Source organism: Lampris incognitus, chromosome 4 (assembly GCF_029633865.1).
Source record: "Lampris incognitus isolate fLamInc1 chromosome 4, fLamInc1.hap2, whole genome shotgun sequence".
In the NCBI taxonomy this organism is placed as follows: Eukaryota; Metazoa; Chordata; class Actinopteri; order Lampriformes; family Lampridae; genus Lampris; species Lampris incognitus.
The window spans coordinates 45,159,277-45,173,790 of record NC_079214.1 but is presented as its reverse complement, the minus strand read 5'-3'; the positions used below and the strand labels follow the sequence as shown (position 1 = coordinate 45,173,790).

The following is a 14,514-nucleotide window of genomic DNA, read 5'->3' as shown; positions in this document are numbered from 1 at the left end:
TGACTGACGGGTTCAATGTGGAGGTGGGGTTACATCAAGGATCGGCTCAGCCCTTTCTTGTTTGCAATGGTGATGGACATGTTGATGGATGAGATCAGGCAGGAGTCTCCGTGGACTATGATGTTCGTGGATGACATTGTGATCTGTAGTGAGAGTAGGGAGCAGGTTGAGGAGAGCCTGGAGAGGTGGAGGTATACACTGGAGAGAAGAGCAATGAAAGTCAGTTGGAGCAAGATGGAATACATATGCATGAATAAGAGGTAGGACAGTGGAATGGTGAGGATGCAAGCAGTAGAGGTGACAAAGGTGGATGAGTTTAAATACTTGGGTTCAACTGTTCAAAGTAATGGGGAGGGCGGAACAGAGTTGACGAAGAGAGTGCAGGCAGGGTGGAGTGGGTGGAGAAGAGTGTCAGGAGTGATTTGTGACAGAAGGTTACCAGCAAGAGGTAAAGGGAAAGTTTACAAGATGGTAGTGAGACCAGCTATGTTATATGGTTTGGAGATGGTGGCATTGATGAAAAGACAGGAGGTGGAGCTGGAGGGGGCAGAGTTGAAGATGCAAAGATTTTCGTTGGGAGGGACAAAGAAGGACAGGATTAGGAATGCGTATAGTAGAGGTACAGCTCAGGTTGGATGGTTTGGAGACAAGGCAAGGGAGGCAAGATTGAGATGGTTTGGACATTTGTGGAGGAGAGATGCTGGGTACACTGGGAGAAGGATGCTGAATATGGAGCTTCCAGGCAAGAGGAAAAGAGGAGGTTTATGGTTTTGGTGAGGAAGGACATGCAGGTGGCTGGCGTGACAGAGGAAGATGCAGAGGACAAGAAGAAATGGAAACAGATGATCTGCTGTGGCGACCCCTAATGGAAGCAGCTGAAAATAATAGTAGTGGTAGTAGTAGAATTATAAAGTTGATTAAATCAGAACTGTTTCTTGGCAAGCCATCCATGTAAAGGAGAATATCAATGAGTTGAAAAGACAGGCCATCAGACATTTTATGTCCATAGAAACTAGTTACTGGTGGTATCTAGCTATAGCCGTTTGATTTTAAGCAGATAACGCTGGTGATCACATGCTCTTGAAGACATTTCACTGGTTACTCAGCTACTGATGACGCATGCAAGTGGTGTCCCATTTCATAGGTAAATAATTTTCCCCCTATCCCTCATAGCTTCATTCTGAAGGGCCACTACCCAATCAAGGGCACTCCAAAACAAAGGGAAGGGTGAAAGTAATGGGACAGGGCCTATCTCTCTGCTACACATCAGACTGCCTCGATAGGGTAAATGCAATTTTCTTTCAGGATTTTTGACTTAGAAGGTATCAGAACAAAAACATCCTTCACTGTGGGTTGATGGGCTGGATTTTGATCATAGACTTGTGCTGTTCTGTCTCAAAAATATATAAATTTATTCTATGTCTAAGGCATTTAGCTGTCCTTATTTTAAGCATTGACAGAAACTAAACATGTTTGCGTGTACCAACATGCAGTAACACACACAGAAACACACACATTGACACATGCACACAAACGCATACACACACACACACACACCCTTGCTTGCTTGCTGGTTGTCCATCATATCCAATGATGACCATCTTCTATTTGTGAGTCCTTTGGTGGCTGAATAGTCTGATCCTGGATGCACAGTTGCAGTTGCAGGCTGGGTATGTAAAAGTGATACTGGGGGGGGGGGCAACGGTAGCTTTGCGAGCATGCCTCTTCACACGCTTTGCTACACGGTGTTGTGTGTGCCGGTTTTCCATATATTTCACTCCCTGTGAACCGTGAGAGTGCCAGATTGTGCGGCAGGAGGCAAGTTCCTCCAAAGAAGAGGGGTTGAGCTGACATCTTTTCAGTGTGGTCTTCATTTTGTCTTTGAACCACTTCTTCTGCCCACCAGCAGTGTGTTGACCAAGGGATAGTTGGCCGTAGAGGACTTTACATGAGGGTCGTTGGCTGGGCATGCTGGGAGTCATTGGCTGGGCATGCGAATGACATGCCCAAGCCACCTGAGTTGATGGTGGTTTATGGTAGACTCCACACTGCAACTGCCTGCCCGTTCCAACACCTCTATGTGTGGCACTCTGTCCTCCCATGTAATGCCGAAGATGCTCCGGAGACATCTCACATGGAAGGCCTCCAGGCTTCTGAGATGGTGGCTGTAGATGGTCCATGCCTCACATCCATATAGTAGTGTGGAGATGTATACTGCTCTGTAAACAAGCACTTTGGTGTGGAGATTGAGGTTGCTGTTCTGGAAAACCTTTCTCCTTAGATGACCAAAAGATGTTGAGGCTTGTTTGAGGTGGTGCTGGATCTCATCATCCATCGTAAAGGTGTCAGATAGTATGCTTCCCATATATTTGAAGGCAGGAACAGTGACCAGCTGTTGCCCTTCTGCTGTGAAAGTTGTTAGGTGTCTTGGGAGGCTGGCACTCATCTGACAGATTACCTCTGTCTTTTGGGTGTTTATGATCAGTCCCATCCCATCATGTTCTTCATACATTTTATGTCCATTATAATTCTATTATCCTCTTTCAATGTTGTATTATGTAAATTGTGTGAACACAACATCCATTGCATGCTGTCCGTCTTAGGAGAGAGATCCCTCCTCTGTTGCTCTCCCTGAGGTTTCTTCCTATTTTTTCTCCCTGTTGAAGGGTTTTTTTAGGGAGTTGTTCCTTATCCGATGAGAGGGTCTAAGGATAGGATGTTGTGTTGCTGTTAAGCCCACTGAGGCAAATTTGTAATTTGTGATATTGGGCTATACAAATAAAATTGATTTGATTTGATTTGATTTGATTCTACTGTATGCAGTTACAACTGCTGACAGAGTGTTTTGTAGGGCTTCTGGTGTGTGGGCTATCAGGGCACAATCATCGGCATACTGTAGCTCAATGATGTTCTCAGAGGTCAACTTGGCGGTTGCCTGAAACCTCCTGATGTTGAATAGGTTACCATTGAGTCTGAAGTCAATGGTGACTCCAGCTGGCTTCTCCATCCTCTTTTGTAACAGTGTTGTAATATGTCTGTGAATATTCTCATTCATCTAGGTCATGGTTATCCAAAGGAGTTGAATCAAGTGCAACTGGACTTGGTATATATCCTTGAAGACGTTTCGCCTCTCATCCAAGACCAAGCTAGTCTGACTGGCTGGTGATGAGACTCAGAATTTATCCTGGTGTTGTAACACAGCCAAAGAAGATATTGAACAGGACTGGGGCTAGTACACAGCCTTGTCTGACTCCAGTCTGCACAGCAAAGGGCTCAGAACTGTGGTTCCCCACTACCACTCGGGCCATCATTCATGAGTGAAACTGTCCAAGGATGGTGAGCAACTTGGGTGGACATCCAAATTTCTTCAGGACTTGCCACAGCGGGTCCCGGTTGACTGTATCAAATGCCTTTGAGAGGTCTGTGAATGCTATGTATAGATCCTTTTGCTGTTCCTTGCATTTCTTCTGGAGCTGGTGTGTGACAAAGATCATGTCAACTGTCCCTCTATCCTTTTGGAAGCTGCATTGTGACTTTGTGGAGCATGATCTTGACCAGGACCTTTCCGGCAATGGCAGTGGCCTACTGTTGGAGAAGATGGATTTGTCTCCTTTGTTTTTATAAATGGTCACAATGTTGGCATCTTTCCACTGTTGGGGGACACACTCACAACTCCACATCTTAAGGATGTAGAGATACAGTGTCCTTGTACAGAGGTAGCCTCCTTCCTTGAGGATTTCAGCTGGAATGTTATCAGGCCCAGGGGTTTTGTTGTTTTTCAGGGTCTTGACCGCATGCGGGATTTCTTTGAAGATTGGTAGGAGGTCTAGGTCTTGCACGGTAGGCTGTTCAGGGAGCTCTGCCAGTACAGTTGAGTCCACTGGGGTGGGCTGGTTGAGTAGGGTGTTAAAATGCTTGGCCCACCGCTCCACTAACAGGGCCTGCTCCTTGATAAGAATTGATCCATCGGCAGACGTAACAGGTGCCAGGGAGCAGTTTCTGGGGCCATAGATGGTCTTAACCGTGTCATAGAAACCATGCATGCCGTTCCTGTCTGTATGAGCCACACACTCATACATGCACGCATGCACACACACACACACACACACACACACACACACACACACACACACACACACACACACACACACACACACACACACACACACACACACATACACACATACACACACACAAACACACACACACACACACCACCTGTTGCCTTGCCAAACTGCTCCATTCTGTCAGACAGACTGTCATAATTTGAGTTTAGAGTGTGAATCTCTGTGCCTGTCTCTCTGAATGTTTGTCAGTGTGCACTGGTCTTACTGAATGGCAGCTTCTGGTTTAAGTCACAGAATGACAGATTTACCCGCTGTGCGTAGCCTATACTCTCACGGTTGTTTTCTTACGAAGGAGAAGAACAGCACCATTCAACTCTCATCCCCATAAGCTATTGTCTGCCAAACAGTGTGAACAGCATGTTCCTTACCAAGCCCCTAATCTCTTCAACAGAAAACTTTCTGTTTTGTGTGCCCCCCCCCCCCATTTCTAGAGAAGCAGAGCAGAGATAAGAGAGTCTTCACTCTAAAGGTCTTCTAATTAAATGCAATATTCTTTCTCTACTCTGGCTTAGAGAGAGGCGCACACATCAAGGGGGTGTAGCCCCGTGGTGCATGGCGATTGTTTGTTTTGTGTGTGATTTATGTCAAGCATGGAGAGATAAGAGTATTTTAGTCATTGCACTTGGTCTTCTGGGTGTTCCACGTGCACACGTACTGTGGAAATGAAACCCCTGTGATGGCAGTCATTTGGCTCACTCTGCGGAGCTCTACCCTTTAAGGTGTAGAGTATTGAATACCCTTGTTTGTATTCTTGAGGACAATATTGTAAATGGACTCCTGCAACATGTGGCCCTGGTGCTAAACTCATCCTCACTTTTGCAAACCAATAATTGAAGCACAGAAACAAACACATTTGAATGAAAATGCCTATAGTTAGAAAAACCCCTCTACCAGTAGTGCTGGGATAGTCTGCTTCAAATGAGTTAAATGTAAAATGGAGGGCTATTCTGTTCTATGCCAGAAATATATGATAAACAGAGAATGCAAACCACATTCCAATCTCTCTTCAGACAGTCAAAGTATACATACATACAAACGTACACGTGTGTGCATTTGTGTGCATGAGCTTGTTGTGAGCGATGCTAACGTACAATTATCACAATTATCACCACGTGTATTTGGCAGGTGAGAAGAGCTGCTGTGAATGGGAAAGGATAATGGTAGCGATGTGTTTGTGAAAGATGGGGAGAGAGCAAGACAGAGAGAGAGAGAGATTTTGAGTTTTAAAAGCATTTATTAAAAAAGACTGATAAAAAGCCAAACTTTTTTTTTCCATGACACAAAATATTACTGTACAGTATGGTTAAAAACACAATAATATCATCACTTACTTAAAAATTGTATTAAGAGCCGCTCTGGTGGCCGAGTGGAATAAACCGCCATTCTCACAATCTGCTCGTCATGTGGCTGGGAGGTTCGTATCCCAGACTCACCGTAACCGGTCAAGGCCAGAGCATCCACGGGGTAAGGCATTCATTAGGCCACCCTTACGCGAGGGATAGTGGGTGTAGATCGGTGTAATGTTCAGGGACTCGTCGTTCTCCAGCGACCCCTCTGGCCCACCCGGGCGCCTGCAGCCAAGCAACTGAAAGCATTCTCCCTACGCCTTCTTCGCGGCTTGAAGGTGATGCAATCCATGCGAGGCTTCAGTGTGTAAAATAGCGAGAGCAGCCGACACGAGTTTGAAGGAAGCTGGTGTTACGCCTATCTCCTTCCTGTGGAAACATGAGCCAGGGAAGTTATTCGACAAAAGTTCCGGCCATATGCCATTGGGTTCATCGGTTGGGATAAGGGGAAAAACTAGAAATATTTTTTTTTAAAATGGTATTAAATATCAAGTCATCACCTGCCACAGAACACATTCCATCATTATAGCACCACTTTTTGGGAAAATCACCCATGTTACTCATTCCTTTAAAGAATCTAAAATCAACCCAGACTCCTGCTTTCTCCAATGAGATGAAAACAAGAGGTACTTCCTGCCCTGTGCTGTTCTCCACTCTGTTCTTGCTGCTACTGTAGATGGACAGTTTGGATTCCCCTACTACCAGATTTAGTAGTTGCTACTTGGCAGCATCAGATCTTTTGTAGCCAACTCCCAAAATGAAGACTAGAAAAACATTCTTCAGTGCATGAGAAAGGATGCAGTCTTTTGCATCTGTAAAAACAATGAAAAACAGTCTCTACTTGACCACAAAATGAACATTTACTTGAAACTGTGGGAGAGAAAGAAAGCGAAAGAGAAAGGGAGGCAGGTTCAAACAGGAGGGGTACATTGATTGCTGACTGCTGTGGAGTGTGAAGGAGACATCTGGTTACAGCGAGACAAGATCTGTATCAAAGAGAGGAAACGACACTTGTGTGGTAGCATCTGTGCCTTCTGGTCAAGTTCCTCTCTCTCTCACTCTCTCTCTCTCTCTCTCTCTCTCTCTCTCTCTCTCTCTCTCTGTCTGTGTCACTCTGTCTCACTCTCTCTTTCTCTGTCTGTCTGTCTGTCTGTCTCCATCGTTTTACTCATTCTGTCTTCTTCTCTTATGATAAACAGACAAATAAACAGCCACCCTTCCTCTTTCCTTCTCTGTCTCTCACTCTCTCTCACTCGCTCGCTCTCTCTCTCTCTCTCTCTTCTCGTTCTGTCTGTCTCTGTGTCATTATTCTCTTTCAGTCACACATGAGTAAACACAGAAACACCTCCCCTGTCTCACTCTCTCTTCTACTCAAACATGCACACAGAATGTCTTGATTTCTGTCCATCTGTCCCGCAAAGACACACAAGAACACACTCAAAGCCATAGTTTTCCTCAATCGATTTCTGTCCCTCTCCGTCACACGCACACACACACACACACACACACACACACACACACACACACACACACAACAACATCAGACAGAAGTGCTCCTCTATCTCTTTTTTCCCCAGACAATCTGCTTTTCCTGCTCCTTCTCCATATCCAGCCTTTCCTATCTCTGTCTGTAATGGCTCTTTTATTCTAGCCTTCCATCCTCAGTCTGGACCCAGAGTGTTGGCCAGTAGGGTTCCAAGGGAAAAAAGTGATCTGGAGAAAGCCACTGACAGACTGAACTTGCCTTGGCCTTCATTCACAGGCTGTGTTGAGCCCATTTGGCCAGGGCCTGTTGAACCAACACCAGCAGCACAAATGCAGAGACAATCAGGGTTGGTTGGGGTGATAGTGGCTCAGGAGGTAGAGCAGGTTGTCTGGTAACTGGAGGGTTGCTGGTTCGATCTTCGGCTCCTTGCAAAAATGTCAAGGTGTCCTTGAGCAAGACACCTAACCCCTAACTGCTCCAGATGAGCTGGTTAGCGCCTTGCATGACTCACACCATTGTCAGTCTGTGAGTGTGTGTGCGTGGTTTAATGTGAGGCATTCATTGATTGTAAAACGCTTTAAATGGCTGTTGCAGCTAGAAAAGGGCTATACAAATGCCATCCGTTTACCATTTGATTAAAGCAAAGAACTGTCAGTCTTTGCTAGCTCTGTTTGCACAGGGGAACAATGTTACTGTCAGAAAGAGGGGGAATTTCCATTAACCTCAGCACAGTAATATTGATACACACCCATGCCAGTTCACGTACACACATGCTCAAGCACGTGCACTCACACATGCGCAAAACCAGTGTCTCTTCCGTTCTCTCTCTGTCTCTCTCTGTCTGTCTCTCTCTCCCTCTATTGAAATGTAGTTTCATTATCTTTCTTTTAAACACTGACACACACATATACATTCTTAAATGCTCACATACAAAACACGAGTAAACACACAAATTGTCTCTATCTTTAGATGAGAAAAAGAGAACAAATCTCTCTGACCAAGGCACTCCGTGTAATTAAAATGTCGTTATTGAAACTTAGACATATCCAAAAAGGACCTAAAAAGGCCCACGCGTAGCGGCTCGGGCCTTCTTCAGGGCATAGTGAGACAAAACAGGAGTGAATGGTTTTTGTGCAGGCACAGAGCACAGGTGTTAGTTGCTTGATTGGATCTGAAGCAACTAATTGCTAAGACCCGTCCCTCACACAGATCCTAGAGAGCAGTCACGTGCCAAACACAGTTCTTTGTAAAGAGAAAACAAAAACACAGATTAACTGTACACACACCTACAACTATAGCACAATAAAGGTACATGTTCACAGTGACTCGGAAAGACAGTAGACTATAAATTAGACATTTTTATAAAAAAGGCCTATAGTCTATCTCCTCGTTCAAACCTGGATATTCAATTGCCTTAAAATTCCAGATCCAAAAAGTTTCCTGCTGCAGCAACTTTTTCAATCTATCCCCCCCATGTACAGATTTCTTTATCATCTCAATACCCTGGACTCTTAAGGATGAAGGGTCGCTATGGTGCATTTCTCTATAGTGTTTGGCCATTGGATTATCTTCATTGTTGATCCTTACTGCATATTTGTGTTCAGAAAAACGTTCTTTTAATTTCCTCTTTGTCCTACCTACGTAAAAGCACCCACATGGGCACTGTCTCTATCTTTCTTTTTCTGTCTGTATTCCTGTCTCTCCTCAGATATATTCATACTGACACAACATAAAAGAAACACCACACAAATACATACAATACACAAACACAGATACATCATACATACAAACGAGCATGCATGCATGCACACACACATGCATGCACGCACGCACGCACGCACGCACGCACACACACACACACACACACACACACACACACACACACACACACACACACACACACAGCATATAGTGCCTTATTTTTAGCTGTTCTCTTCCCAGGCTCTGACCTACATCACAGCATGAATAACACAGCAGAGAGGCAGAGAGCCTGATGGGTTGGCTGGGGGGATAGCAAGCACGGCTTGGGGATCGGGGAGTGGGGCTGTGGAGAGTGACTCTGGTGAATCCAGAAAAATGAAATCCCCCAGTGTGAAATGACAGTTCCAGTTCTGTCACCAGACCTCACCTGCAAGCTCCCAGAGGAGGTTACAGATGTTAACATACCAACACACACTCCAGCATATGCACACACACACACACACACACACACACACACACACACACACACACACACACACACACACACACACACACACACACACACACACACACACGCGGTATATGGACATACAAACGGGCACTGGTGATGGGAGGATCCGCGGCCCCAGCAGGTCAGAGGGGAGAGAGAGCAATCAAAATGTCTACCACCCCTTGACAAGTTGACGGGAGACACTTTTTTCCACTTTAAATGAAAGCTGACAAAAATGGCCAGCTCGATGGCTTTGAATTATTGAAGTGATGCACTTGAAACATCGTAGGCTAGCCATAATCAAGCTCACAAAATGTGCCATTTGCCTTGATGCCGTCTGCTGCCTACAGAGAAGATTCAAATGGTGAAATCGAGAAGATGAAAATTGGATTCTGATACTGTTTCAAGGCCTCAAAGGACTAAAATAACTCCTGCTTTTGATATACTGGATCAATGCTCCACGCTTAAGCCAGGAAAGTATTTGTACTTTAATAGATGATCCTCCCTCTTTGATTTTGCTGTTCAATTCTCATATTGTACACCACCCAAGGATGAAATTCACCACCAACCCTTGGGTATTTGATGTAAGTCAATTACATACTTCATACAAATTTATACAGTTATCGAAGGAACATGAGCAGAGAAGGAGTCAACCTCAAAGCTGTGAATGTATTTACACAAGGATTTGATATGGAAATGCTCTCCCCTTTCGCTATCTCTCATAAGCAGGATACTGAGTTCTTCAACTGGAGTGGAGGCCATTTTTCTTCAGGAAAAATGACTGTTTTTCAATAGTCCTAGCATAGCACACACATTATACATATATACAGGGGCATGACTAGACTCTGCCAACATCAGGGCTGAGCCTCTGACCCATTTTGGAAATCAAAAATCTTAAGACTGTGGATTAACACATACACAGAACTCATTTCTAGTCTTCCTCTAATTTAATGTTTAATCCATAAACTCCCTTGCAAATGCATTTGTTTCCCATAGAGTCCGCAATGGATGGTACATGTGTTGCAAGTTTATGTTGTTCATAAATCACTTAATCATTGTTCTCAAAATAGTATTGTAACTCGTGTATACACCTCCAAGTGGCTGGTAAGGCAGAAATGGGATTTTTTTTTGGGGGGGGGGGGGTTTCCCCCTTTTTCACCCCAATTGCACTTGACCAATTACCCCACTCTTCCGAGCTGTCCCAGTCGCTGCGCCATCCCCTCTGCAAATCCAGGGAGGGCTGCAGATTACCACGTCTCCTCCAATACATGTGGAGTTGCCAGCTGCTTCTTTTTACCTGACAGTGAGGAGTTTCGCAAGGGGGACGTAGTATGTGGGAGGATCAAATTATTCCCCCTCCCGGCTATTGCAGCGACCAGGACACATACCCACATCCGGCTTCCCACCTGCAGACACAGCCAATTGTGTCTGTAGGGACACCCTACCAAGCCGGAGGTAACACGGGGATTCGAACATGGGCGATCCCTGTGTTAGGCAACAGAATAGGCCGCTACACTACCCGGATGCCTTAGAAATGGGAATATTGATGTTTAATAGGCTATGGTCGTCTATCTCAAAGGTTGATCTGCTTAAGTTACCCAAAGTCTAAAATAATGATTCATATTCAGAATATTCAGATTTTCTTCTGGGGGTGCTCTGGTGGCACCTCAGAAAAAAATTTGTATTCATAGCAAAATTTTCCTGGATTTTTAGCCACTGTTAACAATGACTGCTCTGAACTCTCAACAATATTAATGAAGCAAGAGCAAGGGGAGGAGAGAGAGACACAGATAGATGGAAATAGAGAGAGCATTGCCTTTTCAACTTAGAGCTCCTCTAAATATAAATGGCTTTCAATGCTCATGTCTATACCCTTCACCTTTTTGTATGAAGGGCATTTTCTCTTACCAACCTGCATTTCACCTGCCCATGTCTGCTGTTTGGCCTCTTCTGTCTTACCTGCCTAATGTGAAATTATCAGAGCAACAATTACACTCCCATAAAACCAAATGATGGCCTCTAAGTAACTGAAGTCTATTTGGATCATGATGCTACAGTCATTAAGTATAATAACTTACTTTTCTCAAGGGGGGAAAAAGCTACGAATCTGACCCATTTATTTGATCACTTTCCATGTTCCTAGTCGCTGGAAAAATGGAAACGTAACATAGCAAACAAGGGCGGAAAATCTGGTCAAGCAAATGATACAACCTCTCAGTGCTTGTGCTAAATTGAGCTGGACTGTTGATATTTCCTTGTGATGTTTTTTTTTTCTTTTTTTTTTTCTTTTTTTTTTGTTGAATACTTGAGCTTTTACCTCTCCTAGCTAGTAAACAAAACAGCAATATGATGAGCCTCAGATGGTTTTGTCTGTGGTTCGCTCACACATGACAACCACCGCTTCCTGAACTTCCTTTTCCAATCGCCTCCCCATAAGTTTGATGTGTGAATATAGGTAGAATGTGAGGGCGTGGTAGAATGCAGAACACGTCTTTATATGACAAATATCATTTTGATAAACTTGTGTTTGCACAGTTGCTTTTACTGGGGGAAAAATAGATCTGAGTAAAAAGTATCCGGGGCTGTAGAAAAAATGTTTGGGCTATAGTCCAATAGCCCCGACCTGGTCATGCTCATGCATATGTACATATATTCTTAGGCACATATACACACAGAAAACACAGACACACACATAAGCACACACCTTATAGACCCACACCACTCAAACACAGGCCCTGCTTTGTAACGCCTTCCTTGTGTCTTTCAAATCTCACTTCATTGCTACTCGTGCAGCTCACCTGGTATCTCCCCTAATTCATTCTGTATTTTAATGCTCATACAGTGACTTTCAAGGTACATTAGGAACAGAGAGATTCGGCGAGCTGAGAGTGGATGTAATGTATCTTGTTATTAGGCAGATAGTATGGGTGTCAGGAAATCTGCTGGTTCTCCCTATTTAGGTTTATTTGCTTCTCCCAGCACAATCCCATTCTTCCCAGGTTATCTGTCCTTAGCTTTATCTTCTCCCCTCTCTTCTTCACTTCTCCCTCCCCCCCTTGTCTTTTTCTCTCAACTCATTTTCTTCCCTTCCTCCTCTATTTCTGCCCTTTCCTCTCCATTCCCTTCCTCTTCTGTCCTCTCCCTTCTTGGCTAATTTTCCTCCCTGCTCGTCTCCTTTCTTCTCCTCAGTAGGTTGTTGTGAGTACCATATGTTGTAAGATCCTGAGGGGCCCTAGCGTTAAAAGGTTCTGTTCTTTTTGCCATCCCTCACATCGCTTGTCACAGGATGTTCAGCGGTTGAACATGACAGGACCACCCCTCTGGAATTGACGACACCAAGTAAACTGATATTTTAACCACATGCACTCAATATTTCTTTCACAAGCTGTGCTATAGTGCCTAAAGTATCCCTTACTGCACTGTAGCTCATAGGCTGTGAGATGTCACAGTGGGCATCTTCTATAGTTCCCATGGCTTTTTGCTTAATTATACCATTAACTTTACCATTTGGACCCAGTTATTTGGTCCAGATGGCACATTTGACCACCTGTGGTCTGGCAGAAAGAGCCCATTTCAGAAAAGGGAGAACATTTCTTCCTCATCGCTTGCCGTCATTGGCAGTTTTCCTTCCAGGGTGCTCAAAGTAATTGTCAATTAGAGGACATTATCACCCACTTTGTCGTTGCCCTCTACTTTCACAGCTCTGTAAATCCTAGTCCAGTTCAATTATATGACAACCTATTGGCCTTCTGCTTGTATTACTGGGAATAATTGTCAATGAATTTGGAACTGAGCAGTGGTAGACATGGCAATAATGACTTAGGGGTGGTAAGGTTCAAGTATTTTATTGTGAGAACACTTCTGCTTCACCAAGTGAGGTTAATTAACTGTTAAAGCTATCAACGATACAACCCTGAAAATCATTGTTTTTGTTGCAGTGGTCACTTCAAGTCCCAGAGATCCATTCGAAATGAAACCGTCCCCAGTGCTACTATTTGTATGTAGAGGTGTCTCTACAGCAGAACAAATAGAACATGGCTTAGCCTGAGTTTAAGCTGTTGACATTTAAATTATTTGTTGGTTAGGATCTGCAGTGGACTTGGTCTACCATATTTCATTGATAGCCAAAAATATTTTCTCCTTCTTCCACCTTTTCTCTACCTGTCATGTTTCTAAGCATTTTACTGCTATGCTGAATACTTTCCCAGAAAGTCCTACCTAACAGTGACCATTAAAGGAACAATATGTAAGTTCACCTGCTTAAACTTCCTTCTGACAGGAAAGAAACGACGTGATCACATAACACCTGTCCTTGCCTCCCTTCATTGGCGTCCTGTCTGTTTTACGATCCAGTTTTAAGAATTTGTTGCTTGTTTTTAATTCTTTAAATGGGCTGACACCACCTTATTTATCTGAGCTAATACATCATCATACACCAGTCAGAACACTCAGGCCAATAAACCAGATGCTCTTGCATGTTCCCAGATCCAGGCTTAAGAATAGGGGCTACAGAGCCTTTGCAGTGGCTGCCTCTTATCTCTGGAACAGCTTAACAGTACACATAAGATCTGCTCACGTCCTAGAGATGTTTAAATCTTTGTTAAAGACTTACCTGTTCTCGCTGGCATTCAATTCAAGTTGAGCTTGACACTGTGATTTTATTGTGCAAATATACTTTTACTATTATGTTTTATTGTTTACATTTTATATTCTTTATTTTATTATGTTTTCTTTACATACATTTTTATATTCATATGTGTGACTTATTTTATATTGTATTTTAAGCTTGTGCAGAACTTTGGTTAAATTGTGGTTGTTTTAAATGTGCTATATAAATAAACTTAACTAAACAATTAACAGATACATCATATAATATGCTAATCTACAAGCATTGCTTCTTCTGAAAAAAATTACATCACCCCTTTATTTTTTATTTTTTTAAAGATTTGACGGCCCGACAAAATCTGTTATGTTATGGTCTGAATTCAAACACAACAGTAGGTCCCACATGAGAATACACGCCTTAGCAACCAATTAATTTGGATACATCCAAACTAAGAAATTTAATTGGCATGCATTCCCACGTGGGACCTGCTGTTGTGTTTGAATTCAGACCACAACATAACACATTTTGTTGGGCAGTCAATTTTTTTTTTGGAATATAAAACAGATGGGTAATATAAATGATGTTTGCAGATGACATTGTGATCTGTAGCGAGAGTAGGGTGCAGGTTGAGGAGAGCCTGGAGAGGTGGAGGTATGCACTGGAGAGAAGAGGAATGAAAGTCAGTAGGAGCAAGACGGAATACCTATGCGTGAATGAGAGAGAGGACAGTGGAATGGTGAGGATGCAAGGAGTGGAGG

General features: G+C 43.6%; 1 protein-coding gene across 1 annotated transcript in view; it reads left to right on the top strand.

The window, feature by feature from the left end:
- The window catches only part of LOC130111478 (protein kinase C-binding protein NELL1-like), a 429,520-nt gene that overhangs the window by 278,014 nt on the left and 136,992 nt on the right, over positions 1-14,514 (top strand). The gene's annotated exons all lie outside the window — the stretch shown is intronic.